Here is a 13498-nt window from a genome sequence, read left to right as displayed (position 1 = left end):
TGATGTATACAGAAACTCTTCAGTAGCATTAGATTTCTCTTATGAGATATAGTATAATGGTTTGCTCTCTGGGCAATTAATTTATAATTTATTTTGCTGGTTTTTACGTAGCCTATCTGGCTGTGATTAATACCCTGCTTAATTGCTTTACTTTCATGATGTCACATTTATTCACATCTCTGTGCTTGCACAATCGCTGTATTATGATCATTTATTTATAACCTTATTTATTAGCTGTGTCTAAATCCAGCTTAAAATAACTTCCAGCCAACCCAAAAAGATGTGTGTGTTGTTATCAGAGCTGCTCAGTGTTGATTGTGCTGTTATGGGGCTGCCGTTGCTTTATTGTGGCAGCATTTTTTTCTTCTTCTGAGAAACAGCCACTGCCCATAGAGAGAAACTTGGTCCGTGCAAGGTCAAGTAAAGGTGAGGCGCTTGGCCGTCTGGCCCCAGCGTATATTCTACTTCACTACTGTGTGAGAAGTGTATTCTGGGCTGTGCTCTCACTTCACCAGAGTGGAATGAGTGTCACTCCTCTGAGAGGAGCTGTCACAGGCAGGAAATGTGCTCCAGGAGGACAAAGGCAAAGTGTCCACAACTGATGGCCAATATCTGACACAGAGAGCTGTGAAGAAATGAACGGATGCACGAAAGAGAAAAGTAAAAGGCAATCCCTCTTAACTAGAAAGCTGAGGGTGGGGGGCGGGGGGGATTTTATCAAATCTTGCAGCAGGTATTTATTCGACATGAATTAGATTCTGTTCACAGAACAGTTTCTCCTTCAGGATATACAAGAGCAAAAATAGATTTACAGTTTACGCCTGGAAAATTCTGCACCAGCAATACGTAAACATGATTAAAACCATTAAGTAGAACGTGGTCGGAATTTCAGCTGTGTTTTTGTTTCTTTGTGTTTGTTTTCCAGATTGATTTAAATGTATTGATTGAGGTCTGATATGGGGGAATGTTTCCATCATTATAACAGTTTGATTTTGTTTCCAAGCTTCGCATCTCAACTTCTGTTCAAGATGTACCTTTGGAGCAAGATGCCCATCATTTATGATCTGTATGAAGTTAGAAGAAAATAAACAAGTTAGACAGTTTACCCATATTTATTAAATGTAGAAAAGAAAGAGAGCATACACACATGTCATTGCAGGGATATACCACATATCTGATACCATAATGTTGGGGTTATTCCTATAATATTATATTAATGTTGCTCCTGAACTATCACTGCAACCAACCAACCGCAGTGTTGGGATGTTAGAGCTCGGAAAAATATAAAATGCAACTCTGTAGTACAAACAGTAAACGGGGGTGGTTAAAACACAGAACATTAACCCCCGACACTGGCGTCTGTGTCCTGTGGGGGTTTTTTGTCCTCAGACCAAAAGAAAATGTGGAATTATTCATTTGTGCTCAGTGGATGTAATATTTTAAAAAGGATTCGGTTGAGAGTCAGAATTTGGTTAAGTTTAGGTAAAAGAAATTAAAATACAACACAGTACAACAAAACTAAATAAGACTAAATAAAATAAAATAAGTTGGGTTTAGAAAAAGGTGATGTGAGACTTTTTTATGTAAACCATTTATTAAAAATAATTGTCATTCTGGTGGAAGGCATAAAGACAAACCCCCACGGGCAGTCTCTTACTCCAGGTTACAAACCTTTGTCAAAAGTGTTATCGGTCAGTTTCAGTCATGGTCCTCGAGCAAAACTGATGTTGTAGAAGCAAGACCATTAAATAACTGATTTGATAAATCATTTTGAATGGCAGACAAGGATGTTAGGAACAAATTATTTACAGTCCAGCTATGAGGCTCCTTAAGATCCTCCAAACGAGGCAGATTGCTCGAGCTATCAGCAACTTGTCAGTGCTTTTCTAATACAGGTTTCACAATATCCATCGCACTGGTTCTTCTTTTGTAGGCTGGAGAGATTACAAGAAAGTCAGAATTTCAGTAGTGAGTAGGCTTTGGTGGTGCAGCAGAATAGAGAGATGATTCACATGCATGTATACCTGCTCTGGAAGCACCACCTCATTGCCACCGGATGCTGAGACACACAGTCACCTGCTGAGGGGACAGAGATTTTTAGAGTGAGTCAGCGGTAACAGAATGTTTTGAATGAATCAGAGCACAATCTGTCCTCTGTACACTTGAGAAGCTGAGTGGCATCAATAAAAACTAATCCAAACAGGGCAGTGAGTCAGTGGGAGATGTCAGCAGAATCTCTCGCTGTCTTGGACACTGGTCCAGGCCTGGATAAAATCTATTGTCTGACTGATGTTACGGGTCAAAATATTCCATGAGTAGAATAGTTTAATTTTGAAGTCCTAAACCTGCTGCTAATAGGGCTACAAGCATAAACACACTACCCTAGCAAGGATGAAGATTTTATTTATATAATTTTCACCAAGTGTTGTATTTTTTTAAACTGAGGTTTTCTGTGAGGATATTGGTCCAAATAAAAAACCTGATGAGCCTTGCTCCTATCTATGTCGCCTGTAGATGGAAGAGTTTTTTCTCCAATCAAATGAATATAAAAAGCTCACACTGTAAACCTTCATAAAGATCTTTTGCACCAGCAGCTCATGTGGAAAGAAGTTATCAGAAATTCTGCTGTGTCAAAGTAAATCTAGCACTTTGTTGCTAAAGTTACAGTAGCTCGTTCATGTCCTGCCAAAATATGTAGTATTTGCCTCGTGCTACCACCTTAGTTTAGAAAGCTTTGTATGATTTCTCTCTCACATAATGTCCTGATCCAAAGCAAAGTGCAATGTAATTACACTAAAAGTTTGTTTTGTGAAATATACACAGAGAACTATTTACATAATTTAGCACTTTTTTTGATTAAAGGGCATGTGCACGTGCATGGACTTACACATGTGCTCGGAGATGCACATGTGCACAGTGAGTACATTTCTGTTTGTGTTCCTTATGTGGTTTCGTATGCTCAAGAATTATTGTGCACTTATAAGTGTGCACTCGATACTGAAGACAGAGAAACGTGCATTGGAAGCAGAGTGGTGGAGGCAAGGGCAACATGACAGCACGCTTGGCTTGTTCAGCTGGTGACCCCACTCATCACCTACCTCCAGGCTCTCCCTCTTCAAAAAACAATAGAATATTTACTGTGCCCGTCCAAGCAGTGGGCTGTGTGGATTGGAAGCCGCCCAAAAATTCAAGTTTATTAAAGTATCTGTATGTGGGAGACTTGGTGTATATAGCCAAAAGAATTCTAGATTCAGCACCATCAAAGGCGTTGAACAATCAAATTTGTGCAAGCTTTGTTTTGGTGTGGGGGTTTGTACATGATAGGGATTGTTTCAGCCATGCCTCCGTTGTAATTTAACAGGAGATTATACTATTTTGTCATTCTTTACCTTATATATGTTTTTTTAAAAAAGGACAGAGAAAACTTTAAAAAAAATGCCTGTTTGGCTAGTGTTTACAGTGATGTTTTAACTGAGTTTGATGTGTTTTCTATGGTTTATTTGTTCCAATTTTATCTGAATAGAATCATTGAAGCATTATACTGTATTCAATTATAAATTCCCAGATAACATAAAAGTAATCCATTAGTTGCACTTATGAGACTACTGGTGTAAGGTACTAATATAAAAATAAAGGCACTTATGTGCTGCCTTTAATTTGATACTTCCCTGCAGGACCTGTTATGTGCTCTAAAAGCATTTACTGCTCCACTGTAGGGTCGTACCTTTGTTGCCTTGGGTGCAGCTTATGGTAATCACACATTATCTTACAGATTAAATGGTGAGATATGTTTGGTATTGTATAGTAAGTGTGTTACAAACTCCATAACGCCATAATCATGTATGTGGTAGGATACAGACTTTGAAATTATGACAATAAGTGATAAAAGAAAAAATTCAGCTCTGTTTCATCTTGCTTTTCATCGTCACACAACCTGTACCAAACTGTCACAGCCTTAGAATAGCACAGTTTTTGTGATATCTTTCAGTGTAACAAAAGCTGAGTTTGCATGAATACAAAAAGCTGGAAATTTCAGGCAGATAAATTGTAAGGTGAAGCGTGAGTGAGAGTGTTAGGGGTGTGTGTCTGTGTGTGTGTGTGTTTGTGTGTGTGTAGGGGGGGTGCGGGTCGCAAACAAAACAGAGAAATGATAGGACTGAACTTCAGTTTAGAGGCCCACTCAAGGCGATGCTAAATGAGAGAGACAAACGGCGCCGAGTTGGAAAGGCGTATCTGATGAGATTCTGTGAGCATACACCACTCAGAAAACCTCTGAATGGTAGCAAATTGTTAATACAAAAGATTCATTGATATGACTCAAGCATTGGATTATACACTGTCAGAGAAAAATATAGCAGAAGTGTCTCTTTTGTAGTATAAAGCCAATGCATTCTCTAAAAGTAATTTATTTGGGCATTCATTTGGTCTTTGTTTACACAGGGCAAGTTAAAAAAAAAAAAATAATGATAATAATATCCAGAGGATATTGTTGGCTTCTCTAAAATATTTAGACAGGCAGACATTGATGCTTTGTGAGACACTCAATATTTTCTTTTTTTTTTCTATTAAAATAACTTCTAGTTTCAATTCAAGTCAGTTTAATTTATATATCGCACAAAACCACAACAACAGTTGCCTTAAGGCAGGTTATATTGTAAGGTAAACACAATAATACAGAGAAAACCCCAACAATCAGACCACTCCCCAGGAGCAAGCACTTGATGAGAGTGGGAATGAGAAACTCCCTTTTAACAGGAAGAACCCTTCAGAAGAAAATTACTTTGTGTTTTGTTTATTTTATTGAATAAATGAAGCATTTATTCAATAACAATGTCAATGAAATGAATATTCCTTTAGTAGTAAAAGCATTAGAAGCTAATGTTGGCTGCTAACAGAAATAATTCAATAAATCAAAGCTCATTGACCAGAACTGGACCTTTAGTATAATTCTGATCAGTTTTGTTTCTTGATAAACTTTTGACCACTCAACTGGAGCTTTGGTTTCCACTGCAACAGGCACACTGGATAACAAGCCTTAAGGCAGACTTGTGAAACTGAGTTGGGAGATAGATTAGTGTACATGTTTTACTTTAAAGAGTGATCCATGAATCCATTTGCCATGACACATTTGTGTATTCAAAGATTTGTAGTTTGTTTTGTTGTTTTCTTTACACATGCCAGTAAAGCTGTGAAGTCAATAACAGAGAACGAAGGCTTCAGAAAGTCGGAGAAATGAAAAGAGGGCTGCAGCTACAGTGCACCATATATTTCTTCATCCAAAGCTCAATGTGATGGAGCTGAGATGGAATCACTGAAGCACTATACTGTATTAAATTATGAATTCCCAGATACCATAAAAGTAATGCATTAGTTGTACATATGAGACTACTGGCCTAAGGTGCTATTATAAAAATAAAGGCAGTTATGTGTTGCTTTTAATTTGATACTCCCCTGCAGGACCTGTTATGTCCTCTAAAAGCTTTTACTATTCTGCTCTAGGTTTGTATTTTGGGTGCTTTAGATGCAGTTTATGGTAATCGCCGGGGGTGGCTACAGACATTCTGTATGTTAGTAGAAGTACAGATAATAGTGTTAAAAAATACATAAATACAAAAAGTGCTGATTCAACTTCTTTACTCAAGTAAAAGTGAAAAAGTACAGGTTCCGAAATGTACTTGAAGTAAGAAAGTAAATTAGGATTTTTCTACCAGTGGGGGATCCGTAAAGTCAGTTGTAGGGGCTCAGCGTGGGGAAAAGAATCTCAAATCACAATAATTTCTATTTAGAGCTCCAGCATATTTATTAGTGTACAAGCTATGATCCGCTGACCTGTGCTACTGCTGCTCTGAGGTTTGCTGCTTTTGTGGCTTACACAAGATGTAAGCAGATGTTTCATGAGGTCCTTTGCATCTGTATGTATATAATGTATTTATTTAAGCTTGAAGGACCCCATTATGGGCATGTTACAATACATCTGTGACAGATGTACTTTTCAGAATACAGTTGCAATCCTGTCTCTCTATGTTTTTGCATGCTAGTTTTTTATTTTGTGACCTGTGTGCTTGTGTAGAAAACACAAAGAGTGACTTCGTGATACATGAAATCATTTCACAATATTTGAAATGCTAACATGTAGCTAAATATACTTTTCATATATTCATTTTCATTCATTTTTATTGTTGCCATAGGATCGAGGGAAGAAAATAATGCAGGATTTTGTCCTGGCACTTTTATTGCGCTCATATAAATGTGAACTTGACTATAGGTGAAATCAGAGCCGTTCTTGTAAGTGTGCCCTAACCTCTGTTGATGTTCTTGTATGTGTCTTTCAACTCTCCTGAAGCCCAGATCATATTTCATGTTTTTATTGAAAAGAGTACCCATTTGAGTTCATAATCGCCTCTGCATTACGCCAGGGGCTATTTCTCTCTCACGCGCGTCTGATTTATGTTTTAGTGATCTCTGCTTGTGGGCTCTCATACGGTGTGTCTGACCTGGATATCTCCGAGCGTTATAAAGTACTACAGGGAGTCTCGGGGTTTGAGAAATTGTGTGGATGGGGCAGTGCTGTGAGTATACATCTATTGTTAATAGGCCCTCAGCCCTAAGGGCCTCCTTCAGGGCCACGTTAGGGGCTTCAGTAATCTATTAGCCTCGACTTATTGTCAGTAAAAGAGCAAACCGTGGATACTGAAACCAGGCGCAGTGGTGATTTCTCCATCTTCCATGCATTGGATATACACAGGGAGCCACCTGAGGTTGATGGGGGATTTTGTCTAGTGCAGTGAATGCAATGCTCTTGGTTAACCATGTCACATTAAAGTTTTGGGGGTTTTTTGTTTGCTTGTTTTCTCATCTTTCCACAGTCCATCTGAGGGAGGTTCGGCTGCTGTGTTAAAGCAGACTTACTTGTGGTTGTTTTCCGGAGTGTAATTTGCACATCAGGGAGAATGTTCCAGCTGTGATGAAAGGAAACTGATTTATAATTCATGAAGTTGTAAATGACTGTGCAACAGGCTAATGGGATATGCGCTGTTATGTAATGAAACGCAGCATAATGAAATTTCGGAATATTGTATGACCCTTTAAATGGCAACCCGAATTTTTCAATAAATTTGGGAGTTAAGCTATGCGTGTCGAGTTTGTTTCGCTTTACTAGAAATGAAATTAGAATACAGACAACCACCACTGTGTTCAAAGTAAGGTGCTCTTTAAGAATTTATATCTACCTGGCAGCCTGAAAAGAAATCAGTGGTATTATAAACAAAACAGCCTAACTCCTTTCTGAAATATCCAGTGTTCTCTTGTCACTGTCAGTGGCTACAATGGAAATAATTGACACTCTTTTGAAGTGATGCTTAAGACTCGGTTCCAGCGCAGGTCAGACATTCTTGAAAAATAAGTCATTAAAATTGGGAGATAAAAGAAAGGTAGAGGAGCAGATAAGCAGAGGAAGAGTGGACCAAAAAAACACAGCACAACACAAGCACAAGCATGCTAAGGAAGCACGACTTCTTTGTTCTAACGCCACACGCAGGGAAAAAGGCTACATCAGTGATGTTGGCTGTTTCCCTCAAATAGCATAAAAGGGAGGGGGTTGGGGGGGTCTGAGAGCCAGGCGAGAGGAGGGAGAAAGAGAGTGTAATCCATTTGAGATTCTGGAAAGGACTCAGTCCTCCCTGTCACTCGTCCATCCTTCCCAGGAAACACAAAGAGCATTATGCATGAAGCCCAGAAGGTCTCCGAGCACGCACCATGCTGTCGCCCAGCTCCACCATACAAAGTCACTCTGACACCATTTCTCCAGGAATTCACAATGCTGCATAACACAATGAAATACATCCAAATCAATGAGGGGTTAAGAGGTGATAATTCTTACAGCTTTCAGCCTTGACCACCTCCTCAGCGCTCCTATTGAAGTGTGACTAACAGCCAGTCACCTTTCAGATATGACATCTCTTTCCCTGTGGGTAGAGTTTGAATAAAAAATAGCATGGGGGAGAAAGATATGAAAGATATTTAAATGCATTGTCCTTTTCTTTTGAAGTCTCAAAGTGCTGTCTTGGGTTTTTCAGATTTCTGTGGGTTTTCTCTCGTGTGCAAGTGCAAAACTTCCTTATTCTGCTCTAAAGTTTAGCGAAGAGATACAAGATAGGGATGTGGCAACCACCCAAACATTGTGCAGGTACCTTTTACAGATAAAGTTAGAGTAAAATCCACAGAAGGGAGGGTAAATAAAAAAAAGATAAAGGCTGAATCAGATCACATGCAGAACAAGCTATATGATGGCATGCCCCGATAAGACGATGAAACAAAGAAGAGCTGCATTCACCTTTCTCTGTGTGTGTGTGTGTGTGTGTGTGTGTGTGTGTGTGTGTGTGTGTGTGTGTGTGTGTGTAAATATATATATATATATACACATATATAAAACTACTAGCTGAAATGCCAGCATGTTAGGCAATCTGGGACTGAATCAGTCGTAGATCCTAACGTTCCAGACGTCCATGCTGATGGTAACATTTCCTACTTTTTGACTGCTTTTTCCCATAGTCATCTCAGTGCTTAACATCCATGTAATGTTTTGTGAATCAGCTTCTGAAAAAGCTACCCATTTTATAACACCTGAAAGACTTACGATGGCTTAGTAATGATGAGGAATGAGATGTTGTACTGATTAGGCAAACAAAAAGAGCATGCAACACATGCAACTGTCACTCACTATTGTGTAAGCATGTGCAAACAATTTTACCATACAATAATTAATTGACTAATATATAAAAAGAAGAGCTTTATATGCAAATTTGTATTATTATGAAAATCAACATGAGGTCAGTCCATCTCTTTAATCTGAGTATGGCTCCAGAATACCATAATCACCTCCTGAGTTTTTCAGATTTATAGTATACCTATTCTTTGTTTTCAACTTTGTAACATTTTAATGATTTTAACCTTATTTTTTCCCTCTGTGAATAGATTCATGTCTTCTACACACTTCAGAATATCCAGATATCAGGTTATAAAGCCTTTTCCACTCCATAAAGTCCACATTTTGGCTCCTTAGCTGAACACATCGTCCACACAGGAAACAAAGTGCACATGGGCTGCATTTAGGCTACTGGATTTTAGGGGACATCATTCATCGACCACAAAACAAAGATTTAGATTAAAGGGCTTACTTTTCCGGGTGAACTCCAGTGACATGTGCCAGTTAAACTGCTGAATGAGGCATTCATTTGGTTTTGGCTTTAATTGTAGGACCCATCCCTACTCTTTATGGCGCTTTAGTAGTTATCACTCTCATCTTGCTGCTAGAGATTTGCCTCCCAGTTTGTGAAAACATGCTCTTCCTCTGTTTACACTAGTTTCCTCCTACAGTCCAGGCATGTAGGTCAGGAGAACTAATGAATCTAAATTGCCTTTTAGATGTGAAAGTGAATATTTCTTTTTTTATTATTATTATTATGTTGTTATTCTTCCAAACTGAAATGCAGAATTTGAGCTTTGATTCAAGGAGTTTTTACTTTTCATTCTTTTTAGGAATTGCAGCCGTTTTTATACAGCTTACACCATTTTCAGAGGCCCAAGATTAATTGGACGACTGACTGACGGGCGGTTTTACGGCCAGGTGATGCCTGTTCCCTTGTTATTTTGTGACAGATGAAGCAGACATAATATCAGAAGTGACTGAAGTGTTGAATTTCTGCTTTTTAGCTTTTCACTATAATTGTAAATTTGAAGTGCAAGTGAAAGAGGGCATCATCAAGCTAAACAAAACAAAACAAATAAACCTAACCCTCTCAGAGACAAAAAGGTCAAAGGTCTGGTGCATTGTTAGAAAAAAAAAATTCACTCAGCAAGACCGACATGATTGAAAGATGACAGAAGACAACTAAAGTGCATGATGAGAGAATTATTTCTGCAAAAAAAACAACTTCACAACATCTAAGCAAGTTATGAATATTCTTAGTGAGGTAGCTGTATCACTGTGAAGCTCTACGGTGTAAATACAAACCACTGGATGCACTCAAGAAGAAGAACGTGAGTTTGAAAACATATGAAAGAGCCTGGACAGTTTACAAGAGTAATATTTTGACAAAGTAAACCATTATTATCTTGTACCTGAATGACAGGATGAGAAAAGTATGGAGAAGGAGAGAAAAGTTATGATCCAAAAAGTAGCATGTTGACTGTCAAACACGGTGGAGGCAGTATTATAGCATGGGTGTTTATGGCTGCCAGTGGACCTGAGCCACTAGTGTATACCTGACTGCTGATAGAAGTACGTAGAAGAAAACGGAAGTGAAGTGTACAGGGCTATACTCTCTGCTTAGGTTCACACAAATGCTGCAAAACTGATCAGACAGCACTTTACAGGGTACATGGATAATGATCCAAAGCAAACTGCAAAAGCAACCCAACCTCAGTTTCTCATAGTAAAGAAATTGGATATTTTTCAATGGAAGGTCAGACACCTGTTCCACCTAATAGAGCATGCTTTCATGCTTTCATTATTAAATACAAAACTGAAAGACCCACAACTGAAGCAAGCTGCAGTAAAGGTCTGGCAAAGCCTCTCAAGGGAGGAAGCACAAACACACTAGTGATGTCCATGGGCTGTAGACTTCAGGCTTATGTTCACTGCAGAGGATTTTTTGATATTTTGTTAGATTGTCCATTTGAGCCTCTAAAAATAGGAGCGTATGTATTGACACAGCTGAAATTTTTAAATGGTTAATGTAAACTGGCTTCTGTAAGACTATTTGAATTAAAGCTGAAAGTCTGCACTTCGGTAGCATCTTGATTGCTTGTTTTAAACTCCACTGTTATGGTGTTGAGAGGCAAAATTACAAAAATTACAAAATTGCATAATTTGTTGGACAAAGCATCTTTACCCAACAAATTTTGGGCTTGTATATCTTTTTTTTCTTTACTCTACATAGAAAGCAGTTTGTTCCACTGCTCTTATATGACTTCTGCATTACGCTTAAAATTGGCCTGAGATGCACTGTTGTTAGCTGGTAATTACACATAATTACCAGCTAATAATATAAACTCCAGGCTGCGCTGCTTCACAGGTAACTGCTTTTGTTACCTTCTGAGAATCAGTCCTTTGTCTGCTTGACTGGGCTCATCATACACTTGGCTTTAAAATCATTCTAAAAGAAAAATCTGGTGTTGGTTGCTAGAGGCTCTGTGTTGTCCTGACAATGTTTACAGTGGCTCATTTTGTGAAACCGGTAGTAGACCGTTGTTCATGGCCCTGAAAGTAAAGTAAGAAAGAAAAAAGTTGTAGACCCCTTTACTATTTTATCTTCCCTCCACAGCATGCGAAGAGAACAGACTGTAGTGCCAGTGCGCAAGAAAATATTTATGATTTTATTCTATCCATCCATTCATCATGCAGATGTTCAAAGAAGTTGAAACTAAGCAACGGCATAACTATGACATGATTATTAAATTATGGTAGTCATTGCTATGAACTGAAAAATGTAATATAGTGACAGTAACATGTTACTGCACCCTCCATTGCAGATAACGTGCATACTTACAGATGTTCACAAATGCATCGTATTGTCTTCTAAAAAGGCTGATAAAAAAACACCAGACGTGTGATGGCTCCGCTTTGCACGAGCTTGAAACACACATGTCACTTAGAATTCTTCTGTGTCACACCACAGCCCGAGCCAGTGCAGGCAAATATTGGTTTTGTGTCAAAAAGCTACTTGAAAGTTGGATGTGTTAATCTTCCTGCTAATGGCCTAGCAAAGGCCTCCTTATTATTCTAGTCCCAGCCTCCCTCTACTGAGGGTGTCTTCACAAGGTTAATTAGTGGAGGGTCCCCTGAGGTTCCCCACGCGATGTGGGCTTAGGATAGTGGAGGTGCCTCTACACAAACAAGGTTAATGGAGCCTCAGATAACTCCCTCCTTCTTTTTCCCTCATCCACATGCATCCACATGGAGAGTGTTACTGTGCTTTATTTATTCATCTGCCTTTGAGGTGGAAGGGCTGTTTGCCTGGGAAGTCTGAAGTATAAGGTATTAGCCATTGAAATGACATTTGCATCTGCTTGTGGTCATTGCTTATTTTAGTAATGTTTCAGCTGGCAATGCGAAATGGCAGTATGGTAAACAGCCAACTGCTGTTTCCAGCAATAAGAAGTTAAATCATCGTGTGTCAGCGTGCAGAAAGAGCAGCAACGGGAGAACATTTTCGGGGCAGAAAAATGCATTTGGATATCATTTTTACCCGGAAAACCATTTTGGGAACCATCATCCATCAATGATCTCGCAGCGTAGCAGCATTTGTGATGTAGGCAATAATGTTCTATTGAGCTAATCCCAAGCCCACGGGTGTATATGTCATCATTTCCCGAGAGACAGAGGCGGTAACACAAGGCTTAAATCAAAGAAATAACGCAAGAGTGGAGGAGGCCCTTCGAAGGTCACTATGTCACAAAAAAAACCTTTGCATCCAGAGTAAATGTGAACCCACTCCGAATCGCACCCCTGAATAAAGTGTGTCTTTAAGTCATTCCCTGAGGTGTACGGCTGAGCACACAGCACTTTGACACGCATGCCCCTCTTCCCACCTTCCATGTCCCAACTTCGTCCTACCACATCTGTGACCTTCATCAGGAAGAACATGACTCATCACACCAATTCCTTCATCAGCACCATTCTGACTGCTTTCATGTCTTTATCGATATTTCCTACCGGCACACATATCTGAACGTCTGTCCTGGGATGGCAGGCATGCAACTGCAGATGGTAATCGCAGCGACTCGCACTTGGACGTGATAACTCATGTGCTATTAACGTGTTTACTTTACATACCGCATGCTAGGAGAGCAGGCCAACGTAGATTTGTGTGTGTCCGCCTGCACATCTTGTTGTCCAAGTTGAGATAGCACCTTCAGAGGGAAAACGACGGCAAGCGCCTTGCTGCTTCTTTGAGGTCACAGGCGAGGAGGGTGTTGATATGCTGGAGGTCTGTAAGGGGAATGAAAGGCAGCAGAGGAGCAGGTAAAAGTTTTAAAGCATGACCCAGTCCTCCTTTGGTGACGAAGGTGGCACAGCATGTGGTGAGGCTTGTGAAGGGATCTGGCTCCTCTTACACTCATATGCACATCTAAGCACTCTCTCTGCCTCTGCTGGCCTTGTCACCACTGAGCTCTGAGTGTTGGTGTTTGTGTGGGGAGGATGTGCAGTTTTTTGTTTTTTTCTGTGTCCATGCATGTTTGTGTGCTTGGTTTTGTTTGGATTATGAATTCCATGCTCCCCAGTGCACTGAGCCATGCTGTGTGTGATACTGAAGCCTGAAATAAAACAGGGCCATCTATTGAAGCCAGCTTTTTTAGATGTCACCCCTCCTCGTGCTGTTGAAGTTGAGAGTTTGTCAACATTTGCTTTCCTTTGTGGGAATCCAAGTAAGCCTCTCTAACCCCCCGCTCCTTCTGCACTGCAGCAAAACCCCTTAATGCAAAGGATCTACTTAGT

The 13498-nt window shown here is 39.6% G+C and overlaps 1 long non-coding RNA gene across 1 annotated transcript; it reads right to left on the bottom strand.

Annotated features, from left to right (window-relative positions):
* Positions 1 to 1117: 1117 nt before the first annotated feature.
* Positions 1118 to 13142, bottom strand: LOC112846824 (uncharacterized). The gene is made up of 3 exons (XR_003220001.1): positions 12836 to 13142; positions 2025 to 2079; positions 1118 to 1934 (listed from the first exon to the last, which is right to left on the bottom strand). It is a non-coding gene; the product is annotated as an uncharacterized LOC112846824 (long non-coding RNA).
* Between the last annotated feature and the right edge of the window lie 356 nt (positions 13143 to 13498).

This window comes from Oreochromis niloticus, linkage group LG5 (assembly GCF_001858045.2).
Source record: "Oreochromis niloticus isolate F11D_XX linkage group LG5, O_niloticus_UMD_NMBU, whole genome shotgun sequence".
In the NCBI taxonomy this organism is placed as follows: domain Eukaryota; kingdom Metazoa; phylum Chordata; class Actinopteri; order Cichliformes; family Cichlidae; genus Oreochromis; species Oreochromis niloticus.
Note: the sequence above shows the minus strand (reverse complement) of the source record. Positions and strands in the feature narration are given on the sequence as shown.